Here is a 22,317-nt window from a genome sequence, read left to right as displayed (position 1 = left end):
GTTCGAGGCGCCGGCGTGCCGACTGGGGAACGCCGCAATGCCTCTCCGGTGTTGCTTTGCGCATGCGCGCCGCGTTTCGACCCCCAACAAAAGACAACTGTCGAAACTTGGATTTCTCTCGCTGGGTCTCCCTCTTATCCTTTGTTTGAGCGGTGTGGTGGTGGAGGAACGTGTTGTTGAAAATTGTGCATCTTTGTTGACTTTTTGGATAGACTTGCGTAGATGTTTGCTGATGTATTGGTAGATATTTTTGCAATTCGTTCCCTAGATATCGAAATTCGCGCCGGCAACGGCCATAATTCGGAAAGTTGGACGGTTTTTGTCTTCATTTTTTTTTTATCTTTCAGTTATTAACGTGATCTGAGAAGATGTTGGTGGACAGATATGGCGCCGGCTATTCCTGTCTCGTGAACAGGTGGTGCAGTTACGCATTTCGTTTTGCTCACTCGCACGCATACGTGTACTCCATCTCACAAGTCGTCTGCAGCGCTGCCGAAGGTACGAGGCGTACGCAGGCAATGTTCTTGCGCAGAAGAATGCAGCACAGTTGTCTGAATAATGTCAGTATTAGAGAGTTTTGTTCTTGCTTGGTACATGATACGTTGCAGCGATACATGGCATGTAAGGACCTTTACGCATACGCGTTGCGTACCGCGAATCAAGCAACTGTTGAGCAGACGATGCGGCGCGGATGAGCACATCTCGAAGAGCATTCGGCCTTCTTATTGGCTCAGCAGTCCTGCACGTTCTACACTACTGCGAACGACTTATATTGTTGAAGAAGCGGGAATGTGCGCAGAAATTCATTTCGGTGTACTAGACGGAGCAACGCAACACATTACGGATAAACTCTCTTGACGACTATGCCTGCAATAACGATGCCTTCACGTGGCACACGAAGTCACAGTGGAAGTAACACTCTTACGGTAAAACGCTTTTTTTTTACATCCCGACCCGTTTGCTCTAAAATGCATAGGATAAACTTGTCTGTGTATGCCATGCCATCCTCAAGAATTCTAGAAGCTACTAGATTCTAGAACTCTAGAAAGTAATTCTAGATTCTAGAAAGTAACAGGGGCATCGGCTCCTATGAACACCGGAAGACAATTGGACATAAGAGGTTTAAGTGTGGGCGAAGAGAGAAGTGTGGTCGTAATAAACGATATTTCACGGGGGAAAAAAGAAGAAGAACGGAACTTAACGAAGGGGACTCGCGAGAATATATACCGCCCGCGAACTTTTCAAATCGCGTGGCTATATAAAAGTGCTTAGATTGCATGGTTTAAGCTATGCTTGCCACACTTTTCCGGCGCATTTCGGTTTCATCCACCCCTTTCTTCTGCATTACTCTGCCGCTGACCTCACCGAATTATGGCACCACGTGATTTTTTTATCTCCTCCTCGTTCACGTCACCACTGCCGGTGCGGTGCGAGCGCCGCCTAGTTCGAGACCTCGTGTGACGTAAAGCCCCTTCCCGTATGTGGTCCTTCTGTGTGGCTCGCCGCTTGATTGCACTCTTGGGTGGTTGGGCCGTTTTCCTATGCACGATGTCGACACCCAGGCTATAAAGCCTTTAATGTGGCTAGGCTATCTTTCTGTCCCTGTTTCTGTCTGTCTTTCTCTACCTTTATGTTTCTCAGTCTCTCTGGCCCATCTCTTCCTCTTTTCGTCTGTATTTCCTTTCTCTCTTTTTTCTTGTTCCTCGCTCCCGAAACCTGCAGTTTTCAAAAAAAAAAAAAAGTTAGACGATGCGCAGCCCTAAAGCCGTAACGACTTTCGTATCTTTACTCTCTCTCTAACTTTTATGTTAATCTTTTTCCCCTTCATTCGCTTCGCGCTTCGAGTTAGCTGAACAGCTGCCTTTACCGCAATTCCTTTATTTTTTCCTCCGCTGACCTTCACCGCAGATGCTTTCTATTACGGCCACAGAGTTTCATATTTTCGCAATGGCTTTCGCGATATTTTGCGTTATTTTCTTTTTCGGTCCCCTTCATTATTACTTCTGCGCCGTGGGGCCCACTTAAAGAACCAACAGAGCGCGCGGCGGTATCATCGACGCTTTTAATCTTGCGTATAACGAGCGTTTCTTCTTCTTCTTGGCCGTCGTCTTTGGAAATTGAACGGCGCAATAAGTAAGCCTTGGACCATCGCATCCGCCGGCCCGCACGCGACCCCGGCCGGCGGCCAATAACGCGATTGAAATGCAATGTGCTGGTGCGGAAAACGCGCCGAAGAGGACGCCCCCCCCCCCCCCCCCCTTCCCCTCCTCCCTCTCGCCCCCCACCCTCTCGCACGCACGCGAGGTCTCTCGGCGTGTTAAGCTGCTGCCTCGCAGTGCAAGGCCGGCAGCCACTGCGCGGGGGTTAGTCGCGTGGATCTCGGGGAGGTATACTATACGATAGGAGGAAGAAAGGGCTAAGGTTGGGGACTGCTTTGGTTGTATACGTGTTGGAGTGAACCGCGATACTTTCTGGACCGCGAGAACGGACTACAGAATGGGCGCGCGCGACACGCTGTGTCCAGTAAGATATGGAATTTGGGCGAGTTTGTTCGGCAGTATTACGACCAGCGCATAATATTGCGACAAGAAAAAGAAGCCCTAGAAGACAAGAGGTCAGCGCCTGTTTTCTTTTCGTCTTCTCGTGTCTTTCGTCTCGCGTCGCGCGCCGGTCGTGTAATCACCTTGTCCAGTGGTCGTGTGTGTCTTTTTTGTCGTCCGCTCTTGTGGCTCAGTTGTGCGGTTAAATTCGGCATGTTCAGTTGATGAGAGAAAGCCTGCGGGGGATTCTTGGACAAAAAGACATCCACTATATGTGTTAGGACGAGAATGAAATTTCTGCCATACTTTCCTTCACGCCAAACCGACGTGCAGAGGATATCTTTTTTGATTGATTGATTGATTGATTGTTTGATTGATTGATTGATTGTTTGATTGATTGATTGATTGATTGATTGATTGATTGATTGATTGATTGATTGATTGATCGATCGATCGATCGATCGATCGATCGATCGATTGAGTGAGTGAGTGAGTGAGTGAGTGAGTGAGTGAGTGAGTGAGTGAGTGAGTGAGTGAGTGAGTGAGTGAGTGAGTGAGGGATTGTTGGACATCTCAAAAGCAAGCCAGCAAAAGCTGTAATGGGCGCTATAGTAAAGGGCTCTGGGTTCGTTTCTGTACGCCTGGAGTTCGTCGATGCGCACAGAGATTCTACGGGTGTATTCGTACACCACGTCCCATTGAAACGGGCCCGCTGCGGCCTCGAACTAAAACCGCCACCTCCCGCGATCAGCACCACAACGGCACATCCACTGAACGACAGCAGCTAATTTCTGCCTCCATTCGTCTTTCCGTCTGTCTGTTGCGTAAAACGGCACTGCTAATACGTTTAGAACGCGTACACCGGGGTGTTGCCGCTATAGCTTCAGCCGGTGACGCGATCGCAACACAATTTGGCTGTAAATGTGGCGCGGGCACCGCGAAGCACGAAGAAATCGATCCGGCGTCCGCCTAAGATTCCCAGCGTATTTTTACGCCGGGACTATGTTTCGTGTCATTCAGAGCACCTGGTTAGAGCACCGACTTCGGAATCGGCGCAGCTCGACTTCGATAAACCGCCGGTGTGTGTTTCGTGGTTCGGTATAGTGACGCCCATTCAGTTGTTGCGGCAATCTTTTCAGCGCATAAATACATCATACGCACATTATGGCAGATTATATATATACATATAAAAAGTCGCAGAAGCAGGCTTTACCACAAAGTGGCTCGCCTTGCGGAGCTTTGACGAGTGCTCGCAGCTTGGGGGCAGCTGTTGAGGGACATCGATAGTGCCGTATGTGTTTTGCCTCCTTCAAAGGGGAGGGACTCAGTCAGGTGCTAAGGCGGTGCTGGAATAATAGGTCTCGGCGAACATCCTATTTTTACCGGCCAGCATCACACATGGTACGGCTGTGTGGCCTCTATAAGGAAGTCATAGGGGACACGCCTGCAAACGCCGTACAGCTTCGCCCGCCCCACCGACCACCAATCCCTATCTCGACGGAGCTGCCAGGTGTCTCAAAGAACCGTTCCCCAACGTGTGCCCTACAGCAGACGGCAGCCTCTCTCCTCCAAGAGAGACTTGGGGACCACCTTCACATCTTTGTCGATGGATCCGTGATACCGGATCCACAGCAGCCTGCGTTGCACCGGGCCTACAAAAGAGCAAGCTGTGCCGTCTCCTGGGACATGCAAGCTCTACCGCAGCAGAGCTAGCAGGACTCCACCTTGCTGTGGTCCTGCTGGCAGAGGAGCTACCAACGACTCCGGCAGCTATCTTCTGCGACTCCAAGGCGGCGCTGCTTTGCCTGCAGAGCCCTGAAAAGGGTAGCCTTGGGGTTGCACTGCTCTCCTCAAGACTGACGGCCCTTCAGGATGCAGGATGCTTACTATCCCTGCACTGGCTGCCGGCGCACGTAGGGATCCCGGGCAATGAAGAGGCAGACATTCTCGCCAAGAGCGCCCACCACTCAAGCGTCCCCTTCAGCCCTGCTGTAACGGCCGCGGACTTCACATGACACAGGCTGCGCCGGGACATCATCACCTGCCATCAGGATAAACGGGTATCCGTAGGACGACCTCCATGGCCTCTTCCACAGCACGGCCTCCCACGAAGGGATACCTCGTTGCTTCTCCGACTGCGGGTTTGCTGCTACTGGACGGCAATCCGCCGGCACCGCCTTGGGAAAGCCACCTCGCCAGCCTGCGCCTCCTGCGGTGACCCAGAGACTCTGGAGCACCTTCTGCTGGCCTGCCCTGCTCATCTGCAGCACCGGGGCCGACTTCTGCAGGAGTTCTTCCGCCTGGGGCTCCCATGTTCACGACAGGAAGACATCCTTTTCCCCAGTTGTAATCAGCTATTAGCATTCCTAAGTGTCATCGAGTACCTCGACTTGTAGGGGCTCTCGGCGAGACTCTAGGAAATTTCTTCAAAGACGAATAGTCTCACGGCTATTCACCATCTCGGGCCTCCTGATCCGCCTCAACTTCGCTTCTGCTGGGCCACCTCCTATGGTCTATCACCAGTCCACTCCTCCGATCGAAGCCACTGGGCCATCCCAGCCGGACTGCTCCGCTGCTGCCATGGTGACTTCCTATCTTTCTCCCTCCTTCTATCTCCTTCACTCCCATATCCATCCCCCTGCTGGCGCGGAGCCGTGCTCCCGCAAGGGTTGCAGAAGATAGTGCCAGCCTTTCCTCCTTTCCCCACAAGAACCAGTTCTCTCTCTCGCTCTCTCCTATTTTTTTTCGTTAATGCCCGCATGTAGTTAGCCGGCTAGCTACTGCACCGTCGTTGTTATTTGTAAACCGGAATGGCTTTTGCCCTAGTCGCAGTACAGGCGACGTAGATCTCTTATTACAGTGAACGAACGTATGCTTCTTTTTATTTGGCTTTGGAATAGCGTCGACAATGGGCAGAATAATCGGCGGGGTATTTTTAGGCTTTTGCTTTTCTAACTTGTTCGCACACGAAGGCTTTTCTAACAGGTTGTCATGACGGCTTTTACATAGACGTAGACGAACAACAATACTTACTCGGCCGTCGACGTAGTATTTGCGCTGCAATAGCGGCCTTCATGCTGGCGTATCAACAAGCCCAAATGACAACCCTGATCGCGTTATGGTTGAACTCAGCGTCATGCAATGTCGGGACAATCGCTGCGGCTGGTAGTCTTCACGTATCCGGTATTCCCGTAGACGCAATACGCGCAGGTCGGTCAAGAACTGGCAACTATAGCTTAAACGTGGTGGCTGCGTCGAAGGAAACAAAAGTATACTGCACTGAATTTACGTCTGAAGAACCTGTACCTCCCTCCCCCCCCCCCCTTTTTTTTTACTCTTCCTTGATTTACGCCAAAAACAACATGTTTAGTAAGCAATAAATTTAGTTGCGCGAGAAGACACGGGGCTACCGGAAATGCCTCCGCAACCTGCGGTGAACTGAGTGTACATAATCCTGAAGCGAACAGCTTTCTTTGCCTCTTTCGTGGTTGTCGGCGGTTGGTGGTCGACAGTCGGAACCGGCAAGGAACGCGTTCGCTAGCTCGCTCGCTGGTTCGTTTGTTCGTTCTTGCTATTCGCTTACGCCGACAATCATGGCCAGTGGTCTCTGCACATTATTTTTGTTACTTTGGGACTAGGTCGAATAACGTTGTTATGTACTTCGATAAGTTTCGTGAACAAAACACGATTGAACTGGACTTTCACAACTCGCCCGCCGATTGACGCTCTCATTTTTTGACCCGCACTAAAAGGGACCTTAAGAGCTGAAATTTGGGCGAGTTTGCTAAGAGGGGCTGCCATTATCACCAAATCGAAACTCTTTTATCTCTCTCTCTCTCTGTCTCTCTCTAGACGTGGTCCGTTTTCCCAGAGACAAACGCTCTTTGTCGCTCTTTCTGAAGAGGAGGTCAAGGCCGTACCACGATCTTTCTTTTCGTCACTGAATCCTTCCTATCGTGTCCTTGCTTCGCGAGCCCCGCATTTCCGTCTGCGTGGGCTACCTACTGATTCTCTCTCTCTCTCTCTCTCTCTCTCTCTCTCTCTCTCTCTCTACTTTGTCACTGTCTTGGCTGCGTGCTACTTTCCCCAATCGCTATTTCTTCGAGACACAATAGCTTCGCAATCTCTTGCCGCTGTCTCTTCGTTACCGCTGTTGCGGTGCTTAGCTGACTTTTTCGTTTGTTTGTTTGTTTGTTTGTTTGTTTGTTTGTTCCTAGTGTAACGATGCAGCCAACTCTGGTGGATTGGTCAAGATATCGGGCGTTGTGAGGGGTCAGGAACATGGAAGTAATCCTGCGAAATATAAAATCACTGCGTATTTTAAAGTGATAGTCGTTAGCCAACAGAAATATACAATGAATAATGATGAATGATGTCGTTCGTATTTCCAGCGTGGAAAATTTGCTTTGGCGATGGAGCAACGCTTCACTGCGTCGCTCTGCTTTCAAAATCTTAATCACATTCGCTAATGAAAGTGGTCTTTTATCTATGTATCGTTACCGTTTAACGTGTCCTTGCGTGTCTATCTTTGAATGTTTATTTTGCGTCATTACATTAACGTGATTGATTGGCTGGCGCCTTATCGCAGACACTGCAGAACGTGCCTTTCTGTCGCCTTAGTTTTTACATACTGACTGTTTAGTCACGCCTGCCAAAAGTTCTTTATTGCCGAAAGCACTTTCATATAACCCCCCTCCCTTTTTTTTTCATCATTTTACCGTTGCACAAATTATTGTTTGGCGAGAAGCAGTCGATACAATCGTTCATTTCTGATTTCGTTCAAATCACTGAGTTGATCATTAAATAAACGTTACTGCGAAGAAAAATAAGAGAGCTGGACAGAGGAGAGAAAATTTAGCATGCTTTTTCTTTCTGTGTCACTCATAAAATCCCGAATGGCATCGCGAAGTCCTTTGTCTCGCCCTCTTTTCTCCCCCATCTTTCTTTCTTCGTCTCTTTCTTTTACGTCTCTCGCCTTGCAAACCTCTTTTGTATTTTCTTTGTCTCCGGCATGAGCGTTTAGATCGCGCCGATCTTCGAAAGAAATCTCTGGCAGCCGGCGACTGCACCTCCAAGTCGTCATCACCATTATCATCATCGTCGTCCTCATCACATCCGCCTCTCTAGGCCTCGCGTGTGCGTCGGCATAACTTCCTTCTCCTAGCTCGAGAAGCGAGTCGCTGTGGGTATGCATGAATGAACGAAGACGATGATTTTTTTTTTTGTTAGCAGTTATGACTTCGCCATTTCGCCCCCCATCTGATCGAATTCGTCGTCGATTCCACGCGGATATCTGCCCGTACGAGCAGTGTGGCTCTTCCCTCGTGCATGGAACGCGCGAATGGTGACAAATTGAACGCAGTAACACTTCATCAGCTTTGATCGTGCCGAAAAAGGCGTCTGACACGAGGCTCCAGGCAGACTTGAATTAAGAAGGAACAGCGCCAAATAAGACGATCACGAGAGGGAGAACGACATAGGACAAGCGCCACAGGACACAGATGGCGCTTGTCCTGTGTCGTTCTCCCTCTCATGATCGTCTTGGCGCTGTTCCTTCCTAATTCAAGTATGCACCATCTAGCCCAAATGAATGTTGTGCTGCTCCAGGCAGACGTCTATGCGTACAATTAATTACAGTCCGCAGGTGTTCACGTCAACCCTCGGCTGCCGTAATCGACGGCAAGGTATACCAACTGGGTGTTATCCTTTGTAAGAGTGGAACGAACGTGCCGTACCACGTGATGATGACGAGGCTTAAACATGGCACCTGCTCGCAATTGGGGGGAATGAGCCATGAAGCGGGTGGTTGCATTAGACGCGCGCGAAATGTAACTTTGGTAACGAATCGAAGAGCCAGAAAACGTCATAACTGTGGGAACAAATGGACGCTGCGTAATTGTGTAGTCAGACCAGACGAACGACAATTACATGAAATAGAAAGAAAGATTCATTCACTGAATATTTCAGACCGAGAAGAATACGCGAGAATTTCTCAGCCTTCTTCTTTCTTTTGCTCCTCCTACTCTCCCTCTCCGCGCTCGCGCCCGCTCATGCTTTGCGTATTGTAAATGCGGTGCGCGCTCCCCTGCAAATCCCGCCTGCACAAACTGGCTTCTGGATCTGTCTTCCCTATCTCCCTCGGCTCTATCTTTCTCTTCCCATTCATTCGCTTTTCTTGCGCTTCCAAATCCTCTTTGCGCACGCGCCTTTCTGCGCAATCGGTCGGAAAGGAGGAGCTTAGTTCTTCGGGGTCGACCTCGATGTCATTAAGGTGGCGAATGCATCCCCCCCCCCCCATCACCACCAATCATCTGGTGCCGCTTCTTGCGGAGGAACCAGAGATCCGCGGTGGAAAGACGAGGAGGAGAGCGCGCAAGGGGGAGAGATGCGAGCGGAGAATAAGCTCGTGGTGGTTGTGTGCTGTTATCTAAATAAAGAAGAGATTTGCCCCCCCCCCACCCCCACCCCCCAAGTTCAGCCCCGGCGGTGGCGTCTCGACTCGGCTTGGCTAACTCGGCGCCGGCGCACTGCGGCGTGAAAAATGAAAGCGCCCCCCCCTCCCCCTCGCCCCTTTCTTTTTGGGTGCCGGGGACGCGCGCGAGCGCGCGTGTTGCTGATGGCGTTCCTTTTTGAGAAAAAATCTGCCTAGCTCTCCAGTAATGGCTCCCTTTGAATCCTCTGCGCCGCCTTTACACTCACCGATCCTTTCTTTCTTTCTTTCCTTCTTTCTTTCTTGAGTTCGGGAGTTTGGCTGCTAGCTTCTCTGTGCGTTGCGGGATAACTAGTTAGAGCGTAAAAAGGGCCCGCTCGGATGAGATTCGTTCTGGAACCACTGCTGACGCGCTAGCAGATTTCGTCCCGGTGTTTAATGCACACCTGTATAAGAGGCTTATATATACGGTTGGCGCGATCTTCTGAGGCCGGGAATATTACCATAACTGCACGAGTTGGGGAATGATTCGTCGCTCCACTTTCTAGATGGTGCTTGCTTTCTCTCTTGCTCTCTCTCTCTCTCTCTCTCTGTCTCTCTCTTTGTTAGTGTCCGTGCGTGTGTGTGTGTTAGAGAGAGAGAAAGAATGATTGTGTTTGTGCGTGTGTGTGTGTGGGGGGGGGGGTGCGTGTGTGTGTGTGTGTGTGTGTGTGTGTGTGTGTGTGTGTTTTAATCATTACTCTTCGGTGATTCTGTTCGAAATGACGGGCGCGCGTTGGTTCTTGAGCCGCGTGGCAAGTAAATCGCTTTGAAGCGGCGAGACCTGTTCGCGATGTCCCTCCATAACCGTGGTCGTAGATTGGGTATGAATAAATTGTCGTTACCGTCTTTTCTGAATGAACGGCCGTTCCTTTCTTTTTGTTTGATTTCTTTCATCGGCCTATTATCGAAATTGCGCTGCGATCGAGAGAGGAACTTTCTGATAGCTTTAATCAGCATCTATCTCGCCCCCAGAGGGAAAGTACCGACGATGTGCCTGTGCGATGCTATCGGCTGTTTGTTCGCAGTTCTTTCTGTCTTGCTAAAAGGCTCTCATGCGTTCCAGTATTTCAGTATGCTCTCCTCGTGATTATTACGGAAAGTATACGGAATTTGCACAAAATCCTTATAGGTAATTCCGTTAGAATTACACGGAAAACATACCGATAATATATGGAATTATATTAAACTGCATGCCGAAGAAATATTTTCTTTCTTTCTTCCCTACTAAATCGTTCTGTATGCGTTGAATTAATTCCGTATGTTTTCCGTATGATTCCTACGTGAATAAAACGTAATTTATCTGGAATCACTTTAGATTCTATAAGAATTGTGCGGAAAACGTACGCATAATGTATAGAACTATATAGGACAGGATACGGAAAGTTTCAGTAGAATTTCTTTCAATTTCTCTTTCTTTTGCTTCCCTTACTGAAACGTTCCGCCACGTGTTTTCCGTGTGATTCAAGCGGAAATTAAAACGGAATTTATACGGAGTCCATATAGATTCCGGAAGTGCTCTATAAGGAAAACTTACGGATAACATGTGGAATTATTGGACTGCATACGTCTTAATAAAGTTTTGTTCTATTTTACTCTCACCGAAATTACTATTCGATAAACATACAGCGCATGATGAATGTAGGACAGGTTAGCATAGCCATGTCCCTGAAGTGTTACTCCAGCTGCGTGCGATAAATGTTCCGACTTCGTTTTGTTGCCGAACTAACGCGTGATTAACTGACGAGGGACGTCATAATCAGAGGTCGGCTTGCGGTCGCGCTGATCGGCGGTTTAGTTAAAGGAATTAATAATAATTGAGGAAAGAAGTGCAATACATTTGATCGTGAACCTCTTGCTTGTCATGTTGCGCAGTCGTTTTATTGTTGCCTCAAGTACTCGCGGCCACGAGACGTCAAATATTTCTTTAGTATTTACCCGAATTTGTTGCAATGACGAAGCCTATTTCTTCGTCCTAGTGCATTTTTAGGGGGCTTAATGTGTCCTGTTACGAGGCACAAAGAGCCTCTATCTCTGTTTCTTTCTGCACGCAAAGTTCTCACGCTATTGAATGTTTTCGTGTGCAATACTGCAAAAAGGGGGCACGTCTGGCCAAGCTGTGCTGTATATATTTTTTCACAGCACCGTGTATAGCCCAGAAACCACATTGTTAGTCACCATTTATTTATTCTTTCATGTCTCGTTGCATTAGATATTGATGCATGTCACACAAAAATATTAGATATTTACGCATGTCCACGGCCTTGATTTTATAAATCAATGTTTCAGCAGACATCTTCGTCTCATATTTTGCCATTGATTATTTCTTTTACGCGGTTAGACGAGTTCGAAATCTTTCAACAATTTTGTTTGGTCCCTTAAAGTGTCTAAAGTACATTGTACCGATCAAGGCAGCGTACAATAAACTTATAACCTGTATTCCAAGAAACTATTGGCATTCAAAAAATGAGAAGCGCGCACACAGCTCACAGTGGAAGTTCGCGTGTTTCTCCTTGGTCAGCGCCTTCGCTTGACCAACGAGGACCGCTGTCGCGATTGCTCGGCGCCCGTTACACTGAACAATGTGTGACCTGACATTAAAGCCTTCTTGTGCGTGTGTGTCTGTGGGAGTGTGCATGTGTGTGTGCGTGTGTGGGGGGGTGTACGTCTGTGTGTGCGCGCGTGGGTCCTGACCTTTCTGTTTACCTGCGCGAGCTGGCGGCAAAGACGCATCCATTTTCTTTTTTCGCCGTGCTCGCGATTTGCATTTTGTGTCTGTCTTACGCGCGTGCCCCGAGGTCGTCGGACGTACGGCGTTGTCCGTGACCGCCCCCCTTTCTCCGCGCAAACTGACAAATTGACGTGCGCACACAAAGGTGCAGAAAAAAAAAAGGAACCTAGAAAGAAAGACGTTACCGAGGGAGTTTAGGCCGGGCCCCTGCCTATCTACTCGACAAGCGCGCAGGCTGTCTTGCATGGTCGCTTCCAAATTCGGCCCGGGGCAGAAGCGCGCGTGGTAACGCTTGGACGGGGTGTGTGTGTGTGTGGGAGGGGGGGGGGGGTGACTTGTTTTATTCGGTTGTAAACGCCGGAGTCCTGGTAAAACGGGCGCACGCGCACATCGGTGCCATCGCCTTCAGACGAGCGGTCATTTCACGGTTTGCCGAGGAAGAGTGAAGCGAGCGCTGTGCGTTTCCAGGCCGAACGTCACTCAAGTTTGACGCGTCTGGGGTGGGAATAGAGAGTGAAGAAGGAGACCAATGAAGAAGTGGTTCTCGGGTCTTCCAGGAGAAGGCGCGAGTGTTATTGGGTCAGAGGGGAGCTATCGCGCTTTCTGAACGTGTGCGCACAGAAAAAGTGAACCCCGATTTCTGGACGCGTTATACCTTGGAGGCCGTGAAAGTGCGTTTGCTATTCGTTCAATGTCGAGGGCAAACTTTTTCTGGCGGTGGGTCGGGCGCCGCTTGTCAGGCGTGAAACGAAGCGGGCGTTTGTTGTTGTAGGCTGCGCGGATTTTTACCCTGTCTTCTGTGTCCCGACAGGACACACACACACACACACAGTGAGAGAGAGAGAGAGAGAGGCAGAGGGAGAATGGAGTAGATCATCAGAAGAAGCGGGAAAATCGGGACGGGAAACAAACGAAAATGAAGGAAACCCGCATTCGCTTTCTCCAAAAACACCGTTACTTTGACCGACCTCGTGGGTAGCAGCACTTTCGCACTGCAGGTCAACATTGCTGTTAAGCTTGGTTTTAGGTTGTGTTGGCTGGCTCGCGCTGGTTATGAGTGTGTCTGTGCCTTCTTGTATCGTATAGGTTAGACGTCATAACGGTGTGACACCGCTTTTAGTTATGCATTTCTAAACGACTGAATTGACGAGTATGACCGCTTGACAAAGCTTCGAGTCTCCCAAACAGCAGCGGAAAATAATATCGCAGTATATATATATATATATATATATATATATATATATATATATATATATATATACGCAGTAGTATACGTGACTTATTGATTGATCTCTTTGTCCTCCATTTTGTTATCTCGTATCGCTGCTGTTTAAAAACAGTTTTGGTTTGTTCGCTTGCAACACGGCTATAAATTAATGGGCTTTCTTAATTTATTTTTTACCAGGTTGCTGTTACAACCGCCACGAGACGAGGCTCATTTCAACGCTTTCCCTGAGTGACGGTAAGCAGACAGACGTTTCTTTCTTCTGTTCTTTTTTTTTTATTTATTCGCGTCGTACGACGACCCACAGGACTCCCTCCTGTCGAATATTTCCTTGAAACACTGACCGTCACCGGACCTGTTAACTGTCTAGTACTACGTGTCACTTTTAGAGAATTCGTCTTGGGCAGATCTCATTGGCGTTCACATATTCCTGGTGTCATCAGAAATCGAAAGCGACTCGACTTGTACGTTACGAAGGAATCTGTCAAATCTGGCGAACTAGTTAGAGAGAAAGCATAGATGTTAACCGCAAAAGCGTCTCGTTGGGTACCTTACGATAGGGAAAGGGAAAATGAGGATATGTAGAGAGAGAGAGAGACAGAGAGAGAGAGAGAGAAGCGGTGAATGTGTGAACGAGCGCGGACACAGCAGGTAAAGAAGTGCGCTTGCACCAGCCAGTCTATTTCAGTGAAGAAGTACCTCTTCTAAATGTGGCCCCCGCTGCCGGCATCGAACCCTCGACCTCGGCAGCGCAACGTCAGAGCACACCAAGCTACACCGCGGCAGGTGGCAGTCGTATATTTCGCGCTTGGCGCCGGTTGCTCCCGTATTGGGGATTCGCCCATAGGCCGAACGAATTTCGTTTGAAATTGATTTCCTTGCTGTGTTTCAGCTGCCGCCGTTGTTCTCTAAAAATGCCTTCCCCCTCGCTTGGCTCCCTCTCTTGCCGTCTTTGTCTCGCAGCCGCGCATTCACGGCGAAAGCGGTGCATAATTCATTCGCTTTCGATCGAAAGATTTGCGTGCGCATAATTGACGCGCCCGCGCGAGGCAGCGCCAGGAGGGCACCCCCCTTTTTTTCCCCCGTTGTCATGGTGATTGCGGGCGGCGACATTTGACGCGGCGAGTTCACCCCTTGGCTTCCGTTACCGCGCTGTTTAGTCGCTCGTCAAAAAGGACGAACGTTCTGCCTGGCGATAGGTCAGGTTTTATTCTCCGCTTCGACTGCGGCGACACAAAACCTGTTCTGATGTTCCGCTTGTAAAGGGCCTCTAAAGACGAATGTACTAACTCGTACCCGCCGTGTCTGCATGACTTTCTGTTGTTGGTCACGAGTTCGCGGGTTCGATCCCCGACCATGGCCGCCCCGTTTCAGCGGGGTCGAAATGCAAGAACGCTCGTGTGTGTACTTAGATTTAGGTGCACGTTAATATACCCCAGGTGGCCAAAATTAATTCAGAGGCCTCCAGTATGTACTGCGTGCTCTTAGCTTCAGTGTTGCTTTGGGACCTTAAAATCAATCAATCAATCAATCTGTAATCGTAAATTCAGATTCCGCTGTAGCAAAACAGCTAACTCTATGAAGATCGATCCACATTCAGCATTTTTTACGGGCGTCATCTGGCTTTGCCTCAAGGCCGTTTCACATTGCGTGATTTTCGCTAAGCGGCGGAGCGATTTCCGTCGCTCCGCGACTGTCGCGCGCTCCCCGCGGCTGATTTCGGCGACATTCGCACCGGCGATTGATAAAAGTCGCGCGAACGACCGCTACGACCACCTATGCTCACACCGGCAAGCGTCTGCCCTGCCTGTCGTCACTCTAAAAACGTGTCGCCATTGGAGTTGACTCTGTCATTTTGTCACGTAAAATAAGCTTGTCTGCGTATACCGACGTCCTTCTCGTGTGCCGCTGATTGCTTCAGCAGCTTTGCGACTGGAGCTGAAAAAAACACATTGACTAGCGAACAACCGAGTTACATAAAGTGGTCGCTTTTCGACCAACACGACTATTTGGCACCAGCTTGGTCCTAGAAACTCGGCGCACCGAGGGCCGATAGCTCGTGCGCGCTCTGTTCTCGCCGATATGTGTACGCTTTGAAGCGAAAGGCAACACGAAGGTCAATTCGCTCGCCCCACTGCTGCCGCGCTTCCCCGCTCAAGTGTGCTGTGTCCTCACCGATATGTGTACGCTTTGAAGCGGAAGGCAACACGAAGGCCAATTCGCTCGCCCCACTGCTGCCGCGCTTCCCCGCTCAAGTGTGCTGTGTCCTCACCGATATGTGTACGCTTTGAAGCGAAAGGCAACACGAAGGTCAATTCGCTCGCCCCACTGCTGCCGCGCTTCCCGCTCAAGTGTGCTGTGTCCTCACCGATATGTGTACGCTTTGAAGCGAAAGGCAACACGAAGGCCAATTCGCTCGCCCCACTGCTGCCGCGCTTCCCCGCTCAAGTGTGCTGTGTCCTCACCGATATGTGTACGCTTTGAAGCGAAAGGCAACACGAAGGTCAATTCGCTCGCCCCACTGCTGCCGCGCTTCCCGCTCAATTGTGCTGTGTCCTCACCGATATGTGTACGCTTTGAAGTGAAAGGCAACACGAAGGTCAATTCGCTCGCCCGACTGCTGCCGCGCTTCCCCGCTCAAGTGTGCTGTGTCCTCACCGATATGTGTACGCTTTGAAGCGAAAGGCAACACGAAGGTTAATTCGCTCGCCCCACTGCTACCGCGCTTCCCCGCTCAAGTGTTCTGTGTCCTCACCGATATGTGTACGCTTTGAAGCGAAAGGCAACACGAAGGTCAATTCGCTCGCCCCACTGCTGCCGCGCTTCCCGCTCAAGTGTTCTGTGTCCTCACCGATATGTGTACGCTTTGAAGCGAAAGGCAACACGAAGGTAAATTCGCTCGCCCCACTGCTGCCGCGCTTCCCGCTCAAGTGTGCTGTGTCCTCACCGATATGTGTACGCTTTGAAGTGAAAGGCAACACGAAGGTCAGTTCGCTCGCCCACTGCTGCCGCGCTTCCCCGCTCAAGTGTTTTCTGATGGGCGAGTTTCCGCGGTCATCGAGTGAGACGTCGTCATGTTCGCTTGTGCACGCGTGACACCACGCTTGTTAATTTAGTTAATAAGCCGACGTTTACAACTGCGCGAAACTGCGCCATTTTGAAGACGAGCGCCCAAGCCGAGATCCGAACATAGAGAAATCGGGGCCACCTGTGGCATAATCGATAGGGCATTAGACCGCTGCGCTGGGGACCCTGGTTCAAATCGCGTTATCGAATGTCTCGTTGTTCTTTCTCATTGAAAAAAAAAGGCTCAAACTAGACGAGACTTGAACCTACCTTCCTACCGCAAAGTGCTTGGTTTGCGGCAAAGCGTGCAGCTCAATAAACAGTCTTGTGAAAGCACGAGCAAGCCGAAAAGAAAAAGAAAGACTGCTTGCCGTTCAACGTGGTTCACACGCCGTGCAGCAGCTGCCGTTGCTGAGCCTTAAAGAAAATTAATTCCACGGACGTTGACGTATGGAAGCCAAAGGCGCCTTTTAAGATTCTTTTTCTTCCCACTCGCGCATACCTTTATTTATAAAAACACCACCAGATCCGGGCCTCCGAACACCTGCTCCATCTGGCAGCCGCCTTAGGTGTACGCTTATCGGCATCTCGCGACGTGTCTCTTCGACCGTAAAACCTACGCGCCGCCGGTTGCCGTAAACAAATTGATTGCCACACACCCGTGCACAGTGCGCCTTCGGAGTCTCCAAAAACTGCTTAAAGCACGTGGGGATACTGTTCTTTTTCTTTTCTTCGGCGAATAAAAGTGTAATCTTTATATAGCTGGTGCAATACGTCTCAACCTCCAGTTCAACGAAAGCGAAAGAGAGAGAGAGAGAGAGAGAGGTGCAATACGTCTCAACCTCCAGTGTAACGAAAACAACGAGAGAGAGAGAGAGTTCAAGAACTCTTCTTCGATGAGAGCAAGAAAGAAAGAAAATAAGGGGAAGAAATTCGGCCGTTTATCGACTCTAAATTGCTGTAAGTACGCCGCGGCCTGCCTCACCATACGTTGGTTCCAGCGCGAAATCCAGAGTCGGTGATTGATAAGCTTTTATAACAAACGTTCTCTCAGTCTCTAGTTTTGGCCCGTTCACTTACACCGATAGCGAGAGCCCTACGTTATAGGCGCGAAATCCGTGTTTATACGCTTCGCTATAATCCCCCCCCCTTTACTCTTTCCTGTGCTTCGTTATGTTCATTTACTCTTTTTTTTTGCCTACCGTGTTTACTTTCTCACCCTCCTTAATCTTTGTTACTCTGGGCCCCCCTTCCATTTAGATCGTCTGGCCTTTCTTTCTTTCTTTCCTTCTTTCCGTTGACGCCCTCTCAGCCCTGAGCGCTCTCTTAACGTCGGTCTTTATTTACGACCGGGTTAAGTCGTTCTTTCGCCGGCGTCGAGCCCTGGCGCTCAATTCACTACTCTTCTCCCAGGCTTACTTTTGTTTTGGTGTATTTTTGTGTGTGCTTTGTTTGACGTCGTAGCTCCTATATAGCACCAGAGGGCGACGCTCAATCGCTCACTTAGCCGGCGCTTTTCTTCGCGCCGCGGTCGGTTGTCGGTGCGTCTTAATATACCGATACGCGCGCCCTCTGTCATCGTTGAGCGCGTTGGCGTCGCAGTCAAAAGGTCGCTGCTGTCTCGTGGCGGCTTTCCGCGCTTTCTTGAGTCGAGGCCCTTTCTCTATGTGACGGACCTCACCTTGCCTTTGTAGGTCTTTTCAGTCACAGAGTTGAGCTAAGAGCTTTGAAGTTTGTTTTCGCATACTTTCTCTTTGTGAATGAGGGCAACTGACTGATTCGTTAAAGGGAATGATTAATGGGATTGACAGCTTCGGAATTCGGCCTCACCAGGTCTGGCTGTTTTTGAGCTCACAGGCGCAGTGCATAAAATGTGCTTGAACGATCGTGTCTGCTAAGTGTTACACACCGACGCGCCGCGAGAAAGGGCTTAAATTTCAACTCCAAACGCCGTTTGTCCTTCTCCTCGCGGGCACCGCACCCCCAGCCGGAGAGCCGACGTATTCGTACAAGTGCGCCTATACGTGCATGGCACTGCTATGACGTCACTCGCAGTGGCACGTGGCTTCGAGAATCATTCTAGGCGACATCAGTTACTTGTTTATTCTGTTGCTTCAGTAGACCGATTAAAGTTCAGAGGAATAATAAAACACACAAACCGAAAGTCCGCTTGTTTTTGTTTTGCTTCGTATCGTAGCAAGAGGGACGTATACTTCCGTTTCGTCTGCTTGTTCCCACCCTTTGCGCGCAGAGAACGAAACTATGCAGTTTTCTACCGCGTTCCAGCGCCGCGATCGTGCTCTTTCGTCCCCTCGCGTCTGCCTCAGTGCTCGTGATTGTGGCACTGACTTATGCCGCTAATCAGGCGTTCTCCTGCAGAGCGCGCAAAATCGTCCGCTGCGCGAAACGAAACAAATGCAGCAGCTCACGCGCGAGATCGTCACCAGAAGTGCGCCACTCCGCAAAAACGAGAGAGAGAGAGAGAGAGAGAGAGAGAGAGAGAGAGAGAGAGAGGGGAGCAAATGCGAGGCCAGTGGCGTATTCGTCACGCGATACTTCGGCTCCGGTATGGGAGCACGCAGGGAAGGAATTTCGATCGCGGAGGCTAGACGGGGCCATGTGGAGAGAGCGGCTATGTTGACGATGACGCTCGCCGCCCTAAATCATGGGTTCGCAGATAACACTTCGAATGTTTCTATGTCTGCTATTAATGCGCTCATTTGAAAATTTCTTGCCGTAGGACGCTCCCTGGAGAGCACGTAACAACTTCCAGCGCCTAACCGAAAATTTGATATGTGGCCTGGTGTGGAGCCCTTTAAAGGCGAGCCTGTCACGACGTTAAGTTTACGGCATCTGTCACGTCATGACAGCGTTGTATGGCGTGACGGATATATACGCTCTGTGAATGAGACGCGTGTCACGCTGCTAGTTTCCACTCGAGCGGTGGTTTCATTGCCAATTAGTTTCGCAACTGTCGGTTGTGGCCGCAATAAATGACGCATTTGGGGTATTGAACGACTGAACGACTGAATGAATGGATTTGTTTTTCATTCAACTCTATCAACCAGAGAATGGACTTCAGACAAAAAGCTACAGAAGACTAAACTGATGAAATCTGAAGCTCATAAAACAAGTACAAACATGGGCGGCACGCAATCACTGTTTGCGTGCAATGACGAAGTGACATTTGAAACTTGAACGATGCAAGATGTCACGTTGAAGGTTTAAAAATGAAACGTCTGTGGTAAAATCGTGCAGAAAAACAAATCTTAGCAAATCAGTTTTTAGAACATAGTAGTATTTGACACGTTTAACAAATATAGCGCAAAGGAAGTGGGAAGAAAAATTTAAGCATCGTGGAAGGCACCATGTACTTATTTAACGTTGTGCGCAGTTAAGTGGTCGGCTCTGTTCATTATCATATCATTATGCTGCTTGGAACCAGAGTTGCGGAGTGCGGCCTTCCATTCCACACCCATTCTATTCCTCCAATTACAGTAAATGAGGCGGTTTCTCTGTTATTGTTAGCTACCTACCCTTGCGCGCCTAGTGACAGAAACGAATTTTCGATGTTTTAGCAAGGTTACTAATATTGATAGTGTTGCGTATTATTATTTTTTCTTCTTTTTAGCGTACGCGCTATTATTCTGTCACAGTGAATAACTAACACAAAGGAGAAACGCGTTGATATGTTTTGCAGGGTGACCTTTCTTGTTCCAAATTTATGGCATATTGACGGGCACAACTTTTCCAGCTCGCCTCTCTGACCGTGCCTGGTGTCGCGCCTTCTGGATTCTCGACATACACCGTGCGAAAAATCATGGCAAGCGTGGTGTGCAAGAGCGAGAGAGAGAGAGAGATGAAGAGGAAAGAGAGGGAGGTTAACCAGATATTAGTCGCCGGTTTGCTACCCTGCGCTGGGGTTGGGAGGGTGGTGTGCAAGAGTTGGCAACGTCGGTTGTCGCCTTCATCCTTGTGTCTTAGGTGAAGTATGATCTTCTTCGAATCATTCTTAAGAAGTTGCTGACTTCAGCCTTTAGCGTGGAAACGCATGCGGGTATTCTGAAGGGCAGAATGTGCAGAATAAGGCTATAGTTGCCGTGGTAGAGGCAGTCACCCATCGGTAAACACTGTTTAAGAACGGCCCGCTGACGTGCAAGTTTTGCCAACCAGTTGCCAAGTCGACTGTGTGACTAAAAGTCGAAGTCGACTGTGTGTCGAGAAGAATACGTGCGTCCTCCACTCTCCGTCACTGGAGCCGAGTTCGACGAAGCAGGCTTTGTGCCTGCACTCGCCACCGCCGCCCTGGTCTGCCGCGAGCGGGGAAGCGCCTGGGGAACGTCGACGGGGACCGCTTCCCACGCACCGTTCTTGCACTAAGCCCCGAGTTCTACGAAGTCCGTGTGACGTCAGCTCCGGACCATGAACCTATGTGCGTGTGTGCGTGTGCGTGTGCGTGTGTGTGTGTGTGTGTGTGTTTGTGTGTGTGTGTGTGTGTGTGTTTGTGTGGGTGTGTGTGTGTGTGTGTAAGTCGTCCCGCGGAGAGACGACGTGTCTACGATGACTGGACGAACGTTTCCGCCACCTTGGAATCGGGGGAGGTCCGAGTGTTTATAAACCGCTGTTGTGCGGATGCTCGACACACTCTCTCTTGCAGTCAGGTTAGACTGATACATACTCTCTCAAGCAATCATGTTAGACTGAGACTCTCTCTTAAGCAGTCATGTTAGACTGATGTATTTTCTCAAGCAGTCATGCTAGGCTGATGTAGAAACTGTAAATAAACCCATATTCCTCGTTCTCGATGAGAAGCAGTCCTTCCCTTCATCAACGTCCTCAGCGTGGATAAGTTGGACTACGGCATGGGCCAGCTACCTTTTAATTCATGCCGGACTCCAATCTTGACAACGGGTTACGAGCGATGGGATTGAGCCCCCAATCCTGACAACACTGAAACAGCCGGTATTCAGCAAAAATTTATAAATGCGATAAAGTGGCTTGATGTAATTCAGTCTGATTGGCATTCGTACTCCATTCCAGAATCTCAGGCTCCAATTCCATTCCCATTCCATCTCTCCGACTAGCGTGACTATCCCATTCCAATTCCATCCCGGGTGCTTGAAAGTGTGGAATGACTCCGGAATCACTCCAACTATGGAGTTGTCACTCCGCAACTCTGCTCTAAAAATACATTTATTTATTTATTTCGAGCTATACTGATGATTACGGGTTATTTGGAAAGAGCTTGGAGATGTTCACATGCACTAGGCTGTCAAAATTTCAGAGAATATAATAATCGGGCAAAAAAAAGGCGAATACAGATGACATTGTATTATTATTGGAAGAGGCGTTTCCGCTCATTGCTGTATATATCAGGCTGTTCGCGTTCTCTGTCAAGCCCTTCTCACTTATCCTTCTTATACCACACAAAGCACAAAGTATCATTTTTGCGACGCTGAGTTTGACAGCTCAACATTCTTTTTTGAATTTAATTGAATTGCCTTTATTTCCATAAACGTACAATTTGTGGGGGGATTTAAGGAAAAAATTGCACACATTTGAGCACATAGTCCTTAGCATAGCATTTTTAACTCCCTAGAGCAGCAGCTTTTAAGTTGTGGGTAGATCGGCAAGTCTATGACTAAATATTTATTCGCTATAAGGAATAGCATTACTCAGCACTTCATGTTTAGTTTACACGAACGGCACACTAGCGTGGCCAGAAATAAAAGCGAATAAATTTTTCTTGTTTTCCATGATGCGGAATAATGTTAGGATTTTGTGGGGCGAATTCCAGCGCCCTAAATTCGCCGCCGCATGTCGCTTGCATACTCGTCACGGCGCACTTTCTTCAGAAGTTTGGAAAACGAAAAAATCAAGAACTCCGGAACTATCGCTTAGACGCTCCTCGACGCCTTCCTGCCGTGATGGCCCGTCTTTCGGGCATCTCCGTAAACGGATCGAATGCCGGAACAGCAAAAAAGCCATGGCGGTCGCTCTTTCGCTCCGGATCCTTCTTCTTTTTTTTTATCTCTCTCTCTCTCTCTGCTCGCGCTTCCGTGCGCCTATATCCCCGAGGCTCCGTTTAGAGACTGTAGCCCGCTGTCCATGGCGCGAAGCCTTACAGGCCCTGGGCAATCTACGAAGAGTGGCTACAGCGCCCCGGGGTCGGGGAGGGGAAAAAACTGTTAACCGCGGTCGGTCGGCTTCGCGCCTTTGTTTTCTTGGCGCAGATCTTCGCTGCCTTTCCACGCCGGCGGCGGGACGAGGTAGGACAAGAGGGAGG

General features: G+C 49.4%; 1 protein-coding gene across 1 annotated transcript in view; it reads left to right on the top strand.

Annotated features, from left to right (window-relative positions):
- The window catches only part of LOC126517558 (protein O-linked-mannose beta-1,2-N-acetylglucosaminyltransferase 1-like), a 294,129-nt gene that overhangs the window by 87,668 nt on the left and 184,144 nt on the right, over window positions 1-22,317 (top strand). Inside the window, exon 3 of the mRNA XM_050167309.3 lies at window positions 13,146-13,202. The gene's annotated coding sequence lies outside the window, so the exon portion shown is untranslated. The remainder of the gene's footprint in view (window positions 1-13,145; window positions 13,203-22,317) is intronic.

Source organism: Dermacentor andersoni, chromosome 11, assembly GCF_023375885.2.
Source record: "Dermacentor andersoni chromosome 11, qqDerAnde1_hic_scaffold, whole genome shotgun sequence".
Lineage (NCBI taxonomy): Eukaryota > Metazoa > Arthropoda > Arachnida > Ixodida > Ixodidae > Dermacentor > Dermacentor andersoni.
This window is presented reverse-complemented; position numbering and strand designations above follow the sequence as displayed.